Source organism: Mercenaria mercenaria, chromosome 7, assembly GCF_021730395.1.
Source record: "Mercenaria mercenaria strain notata chromosome 7, MADL_Memer_1, whole genome shotgun sequence".
In the NCBI taxonomy this organism is placed as follows: Eukaryota; Metazoa; Mollusca; class Bivalvia; order Venerida; family Veneridae; genus Mercenaria; species Mercenaria mercenaria.
In genome coordinates, this window is record NC_069367.1 from 50,558,314 (window position 1) to 50,571,972 (window position 13,659).

Sequence of the window (13,659 nt, forward strand, 5' to 3'; positions counted from 1 at the left end):
AGTATTTTATAGTGCAGATAATACAGTTTTGCTTGTATCGAAATGTCACAATAGAAGCACTTTTGTAATACAGAACACCTGGTAGGATTAGTAAAGGTGCAATTATATTGATCTCTTTTTCCTATGCCTACTTAATGTGATGCGGCAGTCTAAACCGTGTTCCTTAAATTTAATATAGTCTCAGACTACAAGATCAGAGTCCGCGGTACTCCATTTAGTATCATTGTATAGGGGCTGTTGTCTATTATATAATAAGTATTGGAGTCTCAACATACGTTATACAATGTCAAGAACCCCTGAACTATATTCACTTTTGTTTTAGGGACATTTGGGAAATTATAGCCATACAATGTGCAGTGGCGTTACTTTTCAATTTCGCGGTATAAGTATTGAAAATATATTTACCGTAGATGTTGATTATATATACATTTTGTATCTAGCGAATTGTTCTGTTGCACTCGCTCAATATCACGTCAAATGAGAAAGTCGGTTACATTTGCCGGATAAATTAATTTTGCTAGAAATAAGTAGAACATATCCAACTTTTATCCTAACATTTATAAAATGTTAAGCATTGCATCAGATTTCTCTGATAATGACTGCTGACTAAAGAATTTTTCATTTCAGTATTTCTTTTTATGAATTCATAAGCAAAAACATAAGTATTTAAGTGAAACAATCCCTGCATCAAATAACAAAAAGCTCACTCAAAATGTATCTATAAATTAATTGGGATATCATTAAAAACACGCGGCGTTTTAAAGCCTTACATAAAAATATTTCTTGAATTACTGTTGGACACTGTGTCCCCTTGTGTCATAGAGACATCAGATAACGTGAACTGTAGGGACTCTTACTAACGTTTTGGTATATGAGGAGTTACTTTTGCACTCAATGAGATTTGTTTTTGAACATTTCTGAAACAAAATTGTCATTGATTAGGTCTATTTGCCTTACGTGTAGTTTAGTTTATCCAGAACACACCGTTTCAATAGTTTTATAGTGTCTGAAACGGTGTGTTCCCACGTAAACATTACATATATTGATGTATCACAGTCCCTTGTTCAGTGACGTCCAATAATATGCCTTTCCAGCTCTGAGAAGAGGAAACCTCATATGTTTATAGAATACGATTCATTACGTTGACATTTCCCACTTTTATCAATTCAATAACAATGAATACCTTATAAGCAGGGCGTTACCATATTTGAAAAAAGATTTTGTGATCGTAAACTTTCGCCACTTTTCGAGAACAAAATATTTATAGAATAACACGGATCCTCCAAGACCTTCAGGAACAGGATTTGTACAATCGATCCACTGTTTCAAAAGATGATGGCATACAAAATCATTAAAAAGTTCAGTAGGAACAGCTAAGTTTTAAGAATGAAGAGCCCTTGAAATGAAAACCTAATATAGTGTATGTATGGAGTTGTACATAATGTATATGAACACAAAGATACTATAGTAGACAAAGTAAAGATATAGACTAACGAGGGAAAACAATCAAATAATAGACTACAATGACGCACGGCGGAGTTTTACTGGTTAATTGTGCACTATTCCTCACTTCCCGCCAACTTAAAAAGTAATAAAAGTTATCCGCACTAAACGAATCCCTTATACAAGTTATCGTTACAAAAAGGTAAGGTTTGTAAACAACAAAAAATCTTGTTAAAGCATATTGGGAAAGAAAATCCAACGAGCCATATACAATGTACGTCTTTATTATATAAATTCTGAAAAAAATACAGTTTGCATACGCACAGACAGAAAACAACTTCCTTTTGTACTATATTGAAATCCAGTTCGCATCATATATCCGCACTTTTTTCATTAGTATTCATGTCACAGTTCTATAAGTAGTTCAAACAAAAGATCTTAAAACGAGAGAAAGGGTCACCAATAGTAAATCCACTAATCATGAGTTTTTGAGAAACAAGCTTTGAAACTTTGATCATTTATGTTTAATTGCTATTTATTAGAAAGCTGATCGACTTTCCTGTTTAGTATCTTTTTACTGTAACTATTAAAACTACTTTGTAAGATTTTTATTTAAATAATGATTGTTAACTGCAGATATAATGAATTGTTTGTCTTATCTGCTAATATTTTTATAGTGTGCCACGCGTTTTGCTCGGTGCTAGCTCATATTTTATCAATACTTACGACTTTGGTCTTCAAGTATGAAAAGGATCTTTGACTGCCGCTTCTGTGGGCTCAAATTAAGCAAACCACACGAGTGACATATCACGTTAACAATTCTTCTCAGAAGCATGCACTGGGATTGACAAAATTGAATGAATGCGAACGTAAACATTTTTTTGTTTTGCACCATTCAACATCGCCTATAAATAAACGAACATCTGACCTTTGAATTTAGGAATTTTCCATGTCGTTATGCCGTAAATTTAAATGATATAAAATGACACAATGGCTATTTAATTGCTGTCATTTATCATCATTTCTCCAATTATTGATAGTAACGCTAAAGTGGGATCTGATGTTAATGAAATGTATCATTTATGTAAAAAAAACCCTATACAATGTATTTGAAAAGGCAAACAGTAGTCATTTTGTCAGGCAATTTGTGTGTGTGTTTTATCTTTGTAAAATTACTGAGAAATGTAAGACGAAAGATCAGTGGAATATTTCACATTCATACATGCCGCCTTTTTCAGATAAAATGAAAAACGTTGCCGTTTGATTTTTGATATTTTTTCACTTGGTATCGTGACATTCAGACTTCACATGGTCCTCTTTTCTAAAAGGTCAATTTCGAAGCAATGATATGTAAATATAGGCCCTATTTGTAGTAACAAGCGAAATATTCTTCCCAGACAAGAAAGATTTGAAGTCCGCCCGCTTAGCTCAATAGGGAGAGCGCAGATCTACGGATCTCGGGTCGTGAGCTCGAGCCCTTGGCGAGGCGTATGTTCTCCGTGACGATTTGATAAAAGATATTGTGTCTGAAATCATTCGTCCTCCACCTCTGATTCATGTGGGGAAATTGGCAGTTACTTGCGGAGAACAGGTTTGTACTAGTACAGAATCCAGGTACACTGGTTAGGTTAACTGCCCACAGTTACATAACTGAACTACTGTTGAAAAACGGGATTAAACCCAAAACAAACAAACAAAAGAATGATTTGATGTCATTTACAGCTCTCCTCGAATGCTTCTAGATACAAACTCTTTGGACTGATCCATGTCACCGTTTATGTCTTCTCAGCCAGAGCAGCTACTTCTCTCAAGTTCTCTGTGATGCTTTCCAAGAGACAGTATTTAAAGACATCATTTTTACAATGCATCATGGCATTTTGTTTCAATATTCGGTACTTTCAAAAATATTATATTCTGTAATCTCATTGTTCTAGTTTTACACACATCTTTGCAGATAACCTCTCTAACGATGTCTTTAACCAAGAAAAGGAAGAGTTTGGTTAGTGACATTTGCACCAGTCAGTCATTTAGAAGAATCAGACTGACGTCACGCATGCCTAGTAGTGTTTTTTTGTAGAACAAGAAACACTAATTATCACATATTTGACGTCGTGGGAATGACATAAATTTGATAATGCACTAGTGTAATAAAGCTTTGACATTGACGACTTTTAAGTATAGCGTACGTTGGTCGAATTTACTTGTTAAGATAGAAGAAATTTTGATATTTCAACAGGAAAGAGCTTACATTTGATAAAAAGAATATTACATTTATGTCTTTCCACATTGAATGCATTTAACTCGTTGAAAAAATTTGGTAGAACCTCGCATTTTATTATTTTATTCAATGAATTTGATAAATTCAATATTAAAAGACACTCATATAAATTCTGTTTATTGTGTCTTTATTTCATGACATATTACGCAATTTTAGTTTTGGATCGATTAAGTCATTTATAAATGTCTTTGAATAATTCTAGTATCTCTTATTCATGACGTACAATATGATACTCGTTGAGAGTAGCATACTCATTTACTCACTTGAGCGCATTGTGAATCTTTTATTCAACTGTAACAATATAACATTCGTTAGGAAAAGTAACACACTTAATCATTTACTTACTTGGAAACTTCTCTTATTCGTGAAGAATAATGGGTCGCCACTGGTAACATATCTTATCATTTGCATACTCAACCAAAAACCAAAAAGCCAAACTGAAAAAAATCGGTTTAGAGGAGATTTTTTTGTCAGTTTAGTGTCGAGTTTTAAAGAAACAAAACAATGAAGACAGTGCTTAAAATGGAGAATGAATTTCGCGATCAAGAAAATTGTTTGGTTTGGAGCGGTTTCCTTTTGGATCATGGAGTCCATTAATTGTTCATTCAAATATATTTCCACGAAAGCGTAAAAAGCGTTTTATTTTTCATAACTTCTCGTGAACAGACTCATTTTAAAGTGTTTTCTGTTATATGTGTTCTATCAGTGAGGTCAACACACCTTTCACCCTTCAGACCGATTATGTTACTACGGAATTCAATCTAACGTGTTTCTGTTTACTGAGAACCTTGGGGGCATATGTGTGTCATCATATTTATCCACAACGTAACTCTAAGATTGCTTTTGGCTGCTGACAGTGAAACCAGTGTTTTCTGCGGACGGATATAGACAATCAAAGATCCATTTCATTCCTGCAGGAGCGCTTTGAGGATTTAGAGTTTTAAGAGTGCAACAATTCTAAGAAAAAAAAGGCATCTTTAAACTGATAATTTAACTATGCAGAACTGGTCCAAGAGTTGCGTGTGTGTGCGTGCGTGCCTGTGTGTCATCGTGGGAATGGCTGGGGGACGGGGAACATTAAATAGTCCCTACGCTAGAATTTAGGTAACCGACTCTTCCGCCTTTCCAAACTCAAAATCGAATAAGTAGTTGACCTATGAATGGCTGTGTCTAGGAATTTTGCATGTCTGTATGGCATATAAGTTAATGGTACAAAATAAGACAATGAACATATTTACTTAATGAATCCAATTTATCATCGTTCATTCAATTATAGTAAATGAAGCTAAATTTATATCTAGCGGAAACAGCTAAAAATATACTCACATTAGCATAGTTACTGTAATGACTTTCCATATTTTAAGTTTTTGTTTTTAACTTCGCAAAATCGCTGACTGTACAGGCAAAGTATACCTCATTATGTCAAACGTTAAGCGGTGCCTCCGTGACAAAGTAGTTAAAGTCGCTTATTTCGAATCGTTGTTGGGTTTGAAAGATCGCCAGGTGTGGGAAACTCATTGATCCGAGGAAAACAATCATCTAGCTTAGGGAAATAATGCACGAAGGGGAATCTGGAATACTTTTGCCGGAGTCACCGTATGATAATTGTCTTTGTGAAAATAAACCTAAATTACTTTGCAGATATGTTTTAATTATTAGGCATCATCTTGTTTCCATGAAACTAACAAATACAGAATTTAAAAGGTCGTTTTTCCAGCTGTACACTAGTTATCATTCATGAAAAAGACAACAGCATCTATTTGATGAAAGCAAATTCTAAATCATATTTATGATACGAATAACAACTACAACCGTTTGTAATTATGCATAAAATAACACTCTTTTATGCGAATTGTTGAAGTCTAGACCTTTTTATAGGAATGTTGAAAATTTATTCAGCCCTAAATTGCGTCAGGGACTGCACAGGAAAAATGATTTAGAAAATTCGAATATCATACTACTATTCTTCAAAGACTTCAAAATATTCTTTGAAATATAACACCATTTTACACTTGTGCAGTATATATATGCGGGTCGCACGTATGGGAAAGTCAACTGTTTTGAATTTATTTACAGCTTTATCACTGTAAAATTCATCGTATCCTCCAGTTCCAGTAGAAATATAATTATAGCTTATCTGTACCAGACTAAACGTCATTATAGATTTGTGAGGCATGATAACAGAGATTTGAGTATATTTGCAAATTATGTGTAGTACAATTCGGGTGTGTATATAAAGTGACATCGAAATTAATCTTAGGCCACACCAAATTAATTTCTTGGTCATAGGATTTTTCCCAAAAAATTTAGGAGCGAGCAAGCCAAATAAAAATAAAAATATTTATTTTTTGGATTTCACCTACTTTTGGAGCGGGCGAGGAGTGATTTGAAGAAAAGAATAAAATACTTTGTCACAAAAGTCAACAAGCACTGCAAAAACATATCAAAATGGCTTGAAAATACATATAAGAACCAAAGATTTTTAAATGTAGAAGGTTTAATTACAAACAGGATCAGATTAACTGCTGTGCACATATTGCCTCTTTTTTTTGTGGTGTTTAGGCCTAGTCCGCCGCAAAGGACAGACTTCAATTCAGTTTTCACAGAAGGAAGAACATGAAGTGATGAATGCGTGTGACATTTAGTATGTGTCTAAAAAGGTAAATATAAACGCAAAGAAGAAGATGAAAAATAAAGAAATGAAAAATATATAAGAAATACAAAAAAAAAATGGAAAACAAACTACATCCTCATCGCTAGTGGCGTGCGCGTCGCGAGGGGGGTGGGGGTGTAGGGTGGGGAAGGGGGGAATGCAGATGATTACCTGGTGTGTTGCAAGTATGTTAAAGCACATATTTGTCAATCTACTGCAACAAACAACCAGGATAAGCCAATGAAAATTTAACCCAACGAATAATAATGAATTCACAGTATTTGCTTCTTTCATTACTTTACATGTATAACATGCCTATGTGTACCCCTTCAAACATTTGTATAGTATTTGAGTTACAAACAGATGTAAAAATATGTGACTATCAATTTATTAAAATGAACATAAAAAGTATTGGTTACTTCACATTTGGGAACACCCTGTAGTTATATTTTTTTGTTTAAAAGTACTGTTTCACCCCTTGCATCAACACAATAGTCACAGAAAATGTGTATAATTAATATCTACATATGCTGGCCAAATATGGTTTTGATGCACGGGTGGGAACAATGTTATATAAAGCAAAACACTTTTTATATCTATATAACAGGGTACGTAATTCTATTTAGAACAAAAATCACTGTTCTATGAAACAAATATTGAAAATTTGACTTTAAGAAATAATCTCAGATATGTATTTTAATGGCATATGTAATTAAATACTTATTTCTTAGTAGTTTATTTTTCACTCTTAGAGTAGGCAAATTCATATAGAAAGTGTCCGAAGTCCTTTCCACTATGACACTGTCATAGGCATGAAGGGGGCATTTAGCCGGATATGCCTCCGTGGTCCACTCGAATGTAGTCCATATCAATATATAGAGCAATTTTCCCGCCTAGTAAAGGCCATTTTCATGCCAGATATAAGCTTTATTGGTGCTTGATTGTAAAAAGGAATGTCCGCAGATGATTTTAAGCTACGTTATATGCTTCAAAATTGATTTGAAGCTGCCTTGTAAAATGAAAGTGAAAGTAGGTATTTCCTGATGTCTACCTACGCAATATTAGCGTTTTCATCACGTGTCTCAGTCACGTGACCATGGTTTCACTGCATTATGGTGTACCCCATATTTTTGGGTATATTTTGATTGCCTAAAGACAGACCTTCAAGACAAGGGTAGTCTCGCAAGAAGTGAAAGGCTAGAAATCTTGATAAAAATATGTTATAAGTTGTTAATTTTATATAGAAAATGGTAGCGGAGGCATTTTATACCATCATACCTATAATGAAAAATTCGCAGTTCGTGAAAATTGCTTCAACCGATGTAAAACTGGTACTTTCTGATCAGAATTGAGCAATAAGCACCATTTTAAGACAAACGTGGCATATCATTTGCATATTTTGGGCAAATTTGCGATTTTTTCAGGAAAGTAGGCAAAATTCTGATTTTTAAGGTGTTCCCCACATCTCAGTTTTGCATCAGCGACACCATTTTAGGTAAGAATGACAGAAACCGATTATTTTTCGTGTACTTCTAGCTGTTTCTTGCAAACGAATTCTAGAAATAAGAAAAGTAAGGCCGTATGATACTATATTTAATGAAAAATTGGCATTATCTATGCCTCTGACACGTATTTTGCAGGTGTGGACTGTCTGTCTGAATGGGGCATAATTCCGACAGTAGCCATTCTTTCAAACTGAAAGTTGGCAAAATTGTTGGCAATTGACTTACGTACAATAATTGACTGCAACAGAACGATTTTGAAAACTTTGGTATTTCTTATAGGCATGAAGGGGGCAATTAGCCGGATATCATACCTGTCACACACACCACAGGGGCGCCATTTTGCATTTATTTTGCTTATGCCGTAGACAGGGCACCAGCCAATAATGAGTCATACTGTCTTCCGGTAGAAGTACAGAGTGTGTCTAAGCTAATACACACACGATTTTCATACAGATTATATGCAAAACTATTCACCAATTTTGTCTTTTTTATCGCATCACTAAAATCCAGCTTCTAATTCAATGTTCTAAGAGTAATGATAATCTTTGAATTTTTTTAAAATGTTTTTTTCTAATATCATAGGCGTAGCCAGAGCTTTGAAATCCTCTCCTCCCTCTTAAAATCCATCGAGTTAAGACGTTTTGATGTTTCGCCTAATACTGATATTTCATTCATTTTTGTGTAGTTTGGGGATGTTACGTAAAATTTGGTGTCCTCTAACCTGTAGGCGGGACTTAATTTGCATAATTAATGAAGACAAATGCTGATCAGCTGGTAGACGAATTTGTAAACATTGCAAACATTTGCTTAATCCATGGATTTTTTTTGGATTTTTGCAATAGATATGTGAAAAATACGATTTTAATAAATATTGATTGTCTAAAAAGTTGTTATATTTCGAAGAAAGGAATTCCTCTCGGGCCTCAAAGAGTTTTTGTTTCACCTGTGCATTCCCAAAGCCTAAATAATTCTTTGTGTCCGGTAACATGCCTAAAAAATAGGTAGTAAAAAGGCAGGATTTTTTATACTCTTTTTGTTCAATGAGACTTTACGGAAATTATTTTTATGTAAAAAAAATGAATACGAATAATTTCTAATATCACTGACAATTTTTAAAGAATAGAATGAGCAGTTTTTAAAAACTTTTTATTAAAAAGTTTTTAAAAAATCTCAAAGACCATAAAACATTTAGGGTCATGTAAAAAAAATAGGATAGGTCGGGATAGCGATTACGCACGAAGAATTAATGCAGCGTTGAATATTGAAAAGTTTTACACACGGTACTCCGTATTTTTTAAAATATTCCTGTATAAATATATAGAAACAAATACTGAGATAGGTTTGTTCACGCAGTATTCTGAGTATCTCTTGAACTTAGTCGACTGAATTGACGTACGATGAAAGTCACAAATTGAATATATTGTGGTACATTGCATTTTGTGGCATAGCCTTTGCACTTTCGATAATCGATTTCATATTCGGCAGGTTGCTATAATGTTTTAACATATTTTTTATTTTTTTTAAGTTTGCAAGTAATCTCTGAATAAAATGACTTACTTAAGTTATATTCAAATTAGTTCAAAACTATACAGAGTAGAATCGAGATACAAATTTTACCTTTTTTTCATTTTTGTACGGATGTCTCGTAAACCGGAGGTCGCGGGGTCGAATCCTGTCAGCAGATTTTGACCGTGACTCCAACAGTCCCTTCTTTCGGTGCGAGTTCTGGTTAGTTTCCAGGAAGCAGTCATCGAGTGTATTTCACATTAGTTGGTGAACCAAAACTCGACGCGAAAAAGAAATCTTTTAAATGAGAACAAAATTACCATTTAACTGCACTCAATATACAGAACGATTCACACTGTTTCGTGAAAAAAGACCAAGTAAAAACTTGTTAATGTTCGTTTGGATATTTATCAATGCTCTACACTTTCAGATTATGAATTTAGATACTTCAAAATTAAACTTCAATGGTCAGACATATCTTGCAAAACTTTGCAATTTATTTAGGTTGATTTGATATATTATTGTATACAGAATGCCTTTTCAGTCAGTTTGCTAGTGCTCGGCATTTTTGATACATAACAACTGAAGAATCGTTTGAGCCCGCTAATCATAATTTACAAATAAGACTGGAAAAGGCTAAATAAAAGTTTCAATGGATGTTGTTTCTTCAAATCTCACAAATTTCTTCATTAAGATTTTTTTTTTGTAAATATATCAATATCACAATGTACTACAGACGATTTACTCTAACACTGCTTACTTTACTATGGTCACGTGACCACACCGGAAGTGAACTGTACTTGGATCTATATGCTGTCGCATTCTGAGACCTTACGTTTTGTGAGTTTTTCATTGGTAGAACCAAACCTATTGTAATTATGCAAATAAAACTGTTGCTCTTCTTTTGTATACCGAGTAATTGTACGATAGTTTGCAGTTTTTTACGAAAGATCTGAGTGTAATTCTTCAGCTATAATTGGTTTGTTAAACTGCCCATGTGTGGCCAAATCCATAAAGCATCTCAGAAAAGTTTTAACCTTACAATTTTTTTTCAACTTTACGGTAAAGAAAGTGTAATGAGCGGGATTTTCGAAAAACAAGTTGCATCCTTCATAACTTGTTTAAATAATAGTAAAAGTTGATCTTCACCCGATATTACATTGTATTGAAAAGGAAAAATTCGTACTCCTTACGCAAATCGCGTCGAGAAATCACATTTTAGCTCAACCCTAAATATATATATATAGTTGTGACGTTTCTGTTTTACGGAGATTAATTTATTTTTTGGGTTTCCATTATATCCAAAAAGTAATTATGTTTCATTTGGTATAATAGGCCCATTGAAACCTATATGTTTTCAAATGGAATGACTACGTAGTGTGTTCTTTTTTCACAAATACAATTATGATAAAAAAATTTGAATTGTAATATGAGCGAAAAATAAACAGGGATCTCCTTAGTTTTCGCGGTATTGTCTTAATTTTCTCCTGCCCTTTTGTCACGCGCTGCTGTTGCACACTCAATTTTTACATACAAATGCTTGTATCTAAGGGAAAAATAAGTTAATCACCGCAAAAAAGTTTACAACAGCATAAATTTCATTTAATTATATTCTTATTTTGTTAGCCATTTTCGATTTTTTCCAATCTTTATTGTTACGCGTGTATCCCTGAATACGTGTTACACACAAAAAGCGGCGTAATGAAAAACATAATATCGAGGGGTAAGTGCCAGAACCTGCTATGTGCATTTTTTAAAATTTTACAGGAGAGCGTTTTTTTTCTTTTTTCTTTTTAATAGTAGGGTTTTTTGAGATATCAAAACTATGGTTTTATTTACTTTATCATTGTTTGATACATGATATATGTATTTTGTTGATATCTTTAGTAAATTAGGTCAAATCCTAAAAAATTGTTTTGGCACAACTAAAAGGCCATTTATTTGCAAATATCAGAATAACTAAAACATTCCATTGAAAGATATCTGGTTTTGGCATGTACAATTCTGTTAAAACTTTCGAAACAATACTGAGCCAGAACATGCTATAAATTGATAGCTGGTGAAGATGTTGCATGTCATAGTTTTTGTAAGTGTCGAAAACATTCTATAAAGCAATAGAATCTTCTAGCATATGCAAAGTTGACATAAATGTAAGTTTTTTGGCATACAAATATATTCTATAAAAACATAGATTCTTATGGCATGATACTTTCTTTGTCTTAGCTTAAGACTTTTCAAGTCACAAATAGCCTATATGTATATAGCTCCATTTTAAGCTCTTATTAGAATGTCTTATCATGTATTAACAATCATCTACAACGTTTTAGGTAATGTGTTTATGTATTTCATAATACATTAATGTAATGTTATGAAATATAAACACTGCATTAATAGAGATATAAAGTTTGATACACATGCTTATGACTGTAATCTATGTAACTATCATTATTGCCACACACTAAAAAAGATAATAGGCAAGGGTAGATTTCTCGAAAGCACAGAGCACCAAAAACACAGACCCAGAGCCACGCATTTACATAGTAGGCCCACAACAAAAAGAAGCTGTAATGGAAAAATATTTCAGACGGGTTGCTTCAAACATTCAACAAGTACATATTAATATAAGCTAAATATAGATAAAGGGGAAGGAAACGGTAAGGGGCGAAATTGGGTTGGGGGTAGGGGAGGAATCCGAAGGGGGAAAGCTGAACAAGGACAAATATACAAGGGAATGCCATGTTCTTTAAAAACAGTCGCACTACAACTTAGACTACAGTAGCGCAGACACTCATGTACCAAAGACAAACACACAACGACGATCAACTGAATAACATAGAAAAACGAACAAGCAACACATAAGAAAACAGTAGGGCACCGTTATAGACTCACAAGCATACAAACACACCCGCACAAGTAGGAAAAAACAATCAAGTACCGTCTTGGGATTCGGCTGCCAAAATAAAGAGGAGCCACGAAAACTTACTAAAAGTAAAGGGGATGGGATACAAAAAGTAGCATAAATGCAAGGGAAAGGAGAGGGCTAAGTCTCAGGAATCACATTGTCAGTCACATTTAAAATGTAGTGGTAAATTTATCTGACTCTCAGTGTTAAGTTACTATTGGAGTCATTGCTTGAATCTTGAACAGCATTTGGTTCTGGTAAACAATCTCTGGTACTGTTTATACTGTTCATTAAAGCCGTGTAATACATGGAAATATTCAGGAATATTACCACTCTTGCATAGTTGCGATAGATACTTTTTCTCTGCGGCAGAAATAGGTAGCTTTGAATGATACTTAATTGGCAACAGTATTTGCTTGTTGTCTTCTGGAGGGAAACATTTTCAGTTTTTCAAATTCATTACCTATAACCTTTTTAAAACTCTTTTTGTTCACCGATACATATAAAAGGGAGGTTATATATAAAACCAAATATTAAACATTTTTTGTCAAAATATGTTGTTTTAAAAACTATTGTCCCTGATTGTTGAGTCTTAATATCTACTGATCACTACAAATATTGTTTAATAAAATTGTTTAAAATTAATTTTTTTACACCCTAAACTTATTAAAACTGTCTCATAAACCTAAACAATGTTTGCAAAAACAGTTAAGTTTGCAAGATTGCGCAACCTTTTTTATGTTTACAAAGTTGCACGGGACTCACAATGTTTTTCAGTACACTGATATGTGTGTGTGTAAGCTTGCAAGTTTGCGCAAGCTTACAATCTTGTTATGATTGTGCGAGTTTGCAAGATTGCGCAAGCTTGCAATTTTATTATGATTGTGTAAACTTGCAAGGTCGCAATTAAGATCGCTGTGGTTCCAGTCGCAAGCATGCGCAACCTTAAAAGCTTGCAAGATCTTAAATAGGTTGCAGGAAGCGCGCAAATTACTTTGCGCAAGCTTAAATTATGGCTGCGATAGTTCCAATCGCAATCTTGCTGCATGCTTGTTAAGATCGCAACTGCAATCTTGCTGCGACCTTAATGCAATCTTAATTAAGCTTGCCATTTTGGGTTGGGTTCTTTCTTTGCTTAGGTTTGTCAAAAGCATTATTTTGTTCATAAATCATAATTCATTCTTGCCATGCCATGTAAAACTGATTACTTCTGTTGCACTGGTCCTTCTTAGGTACAACATTAATCTGTATCCTTCCAATAAAACTGGCTTTGTTTTAATTGTTTTACTCCTCCAGATAGAGGTATTACATTTTTGGCAGTGTGAGATGCAAATCCAGGAACTGTCTCCTTTTCCCTTCTCGTACATAATGT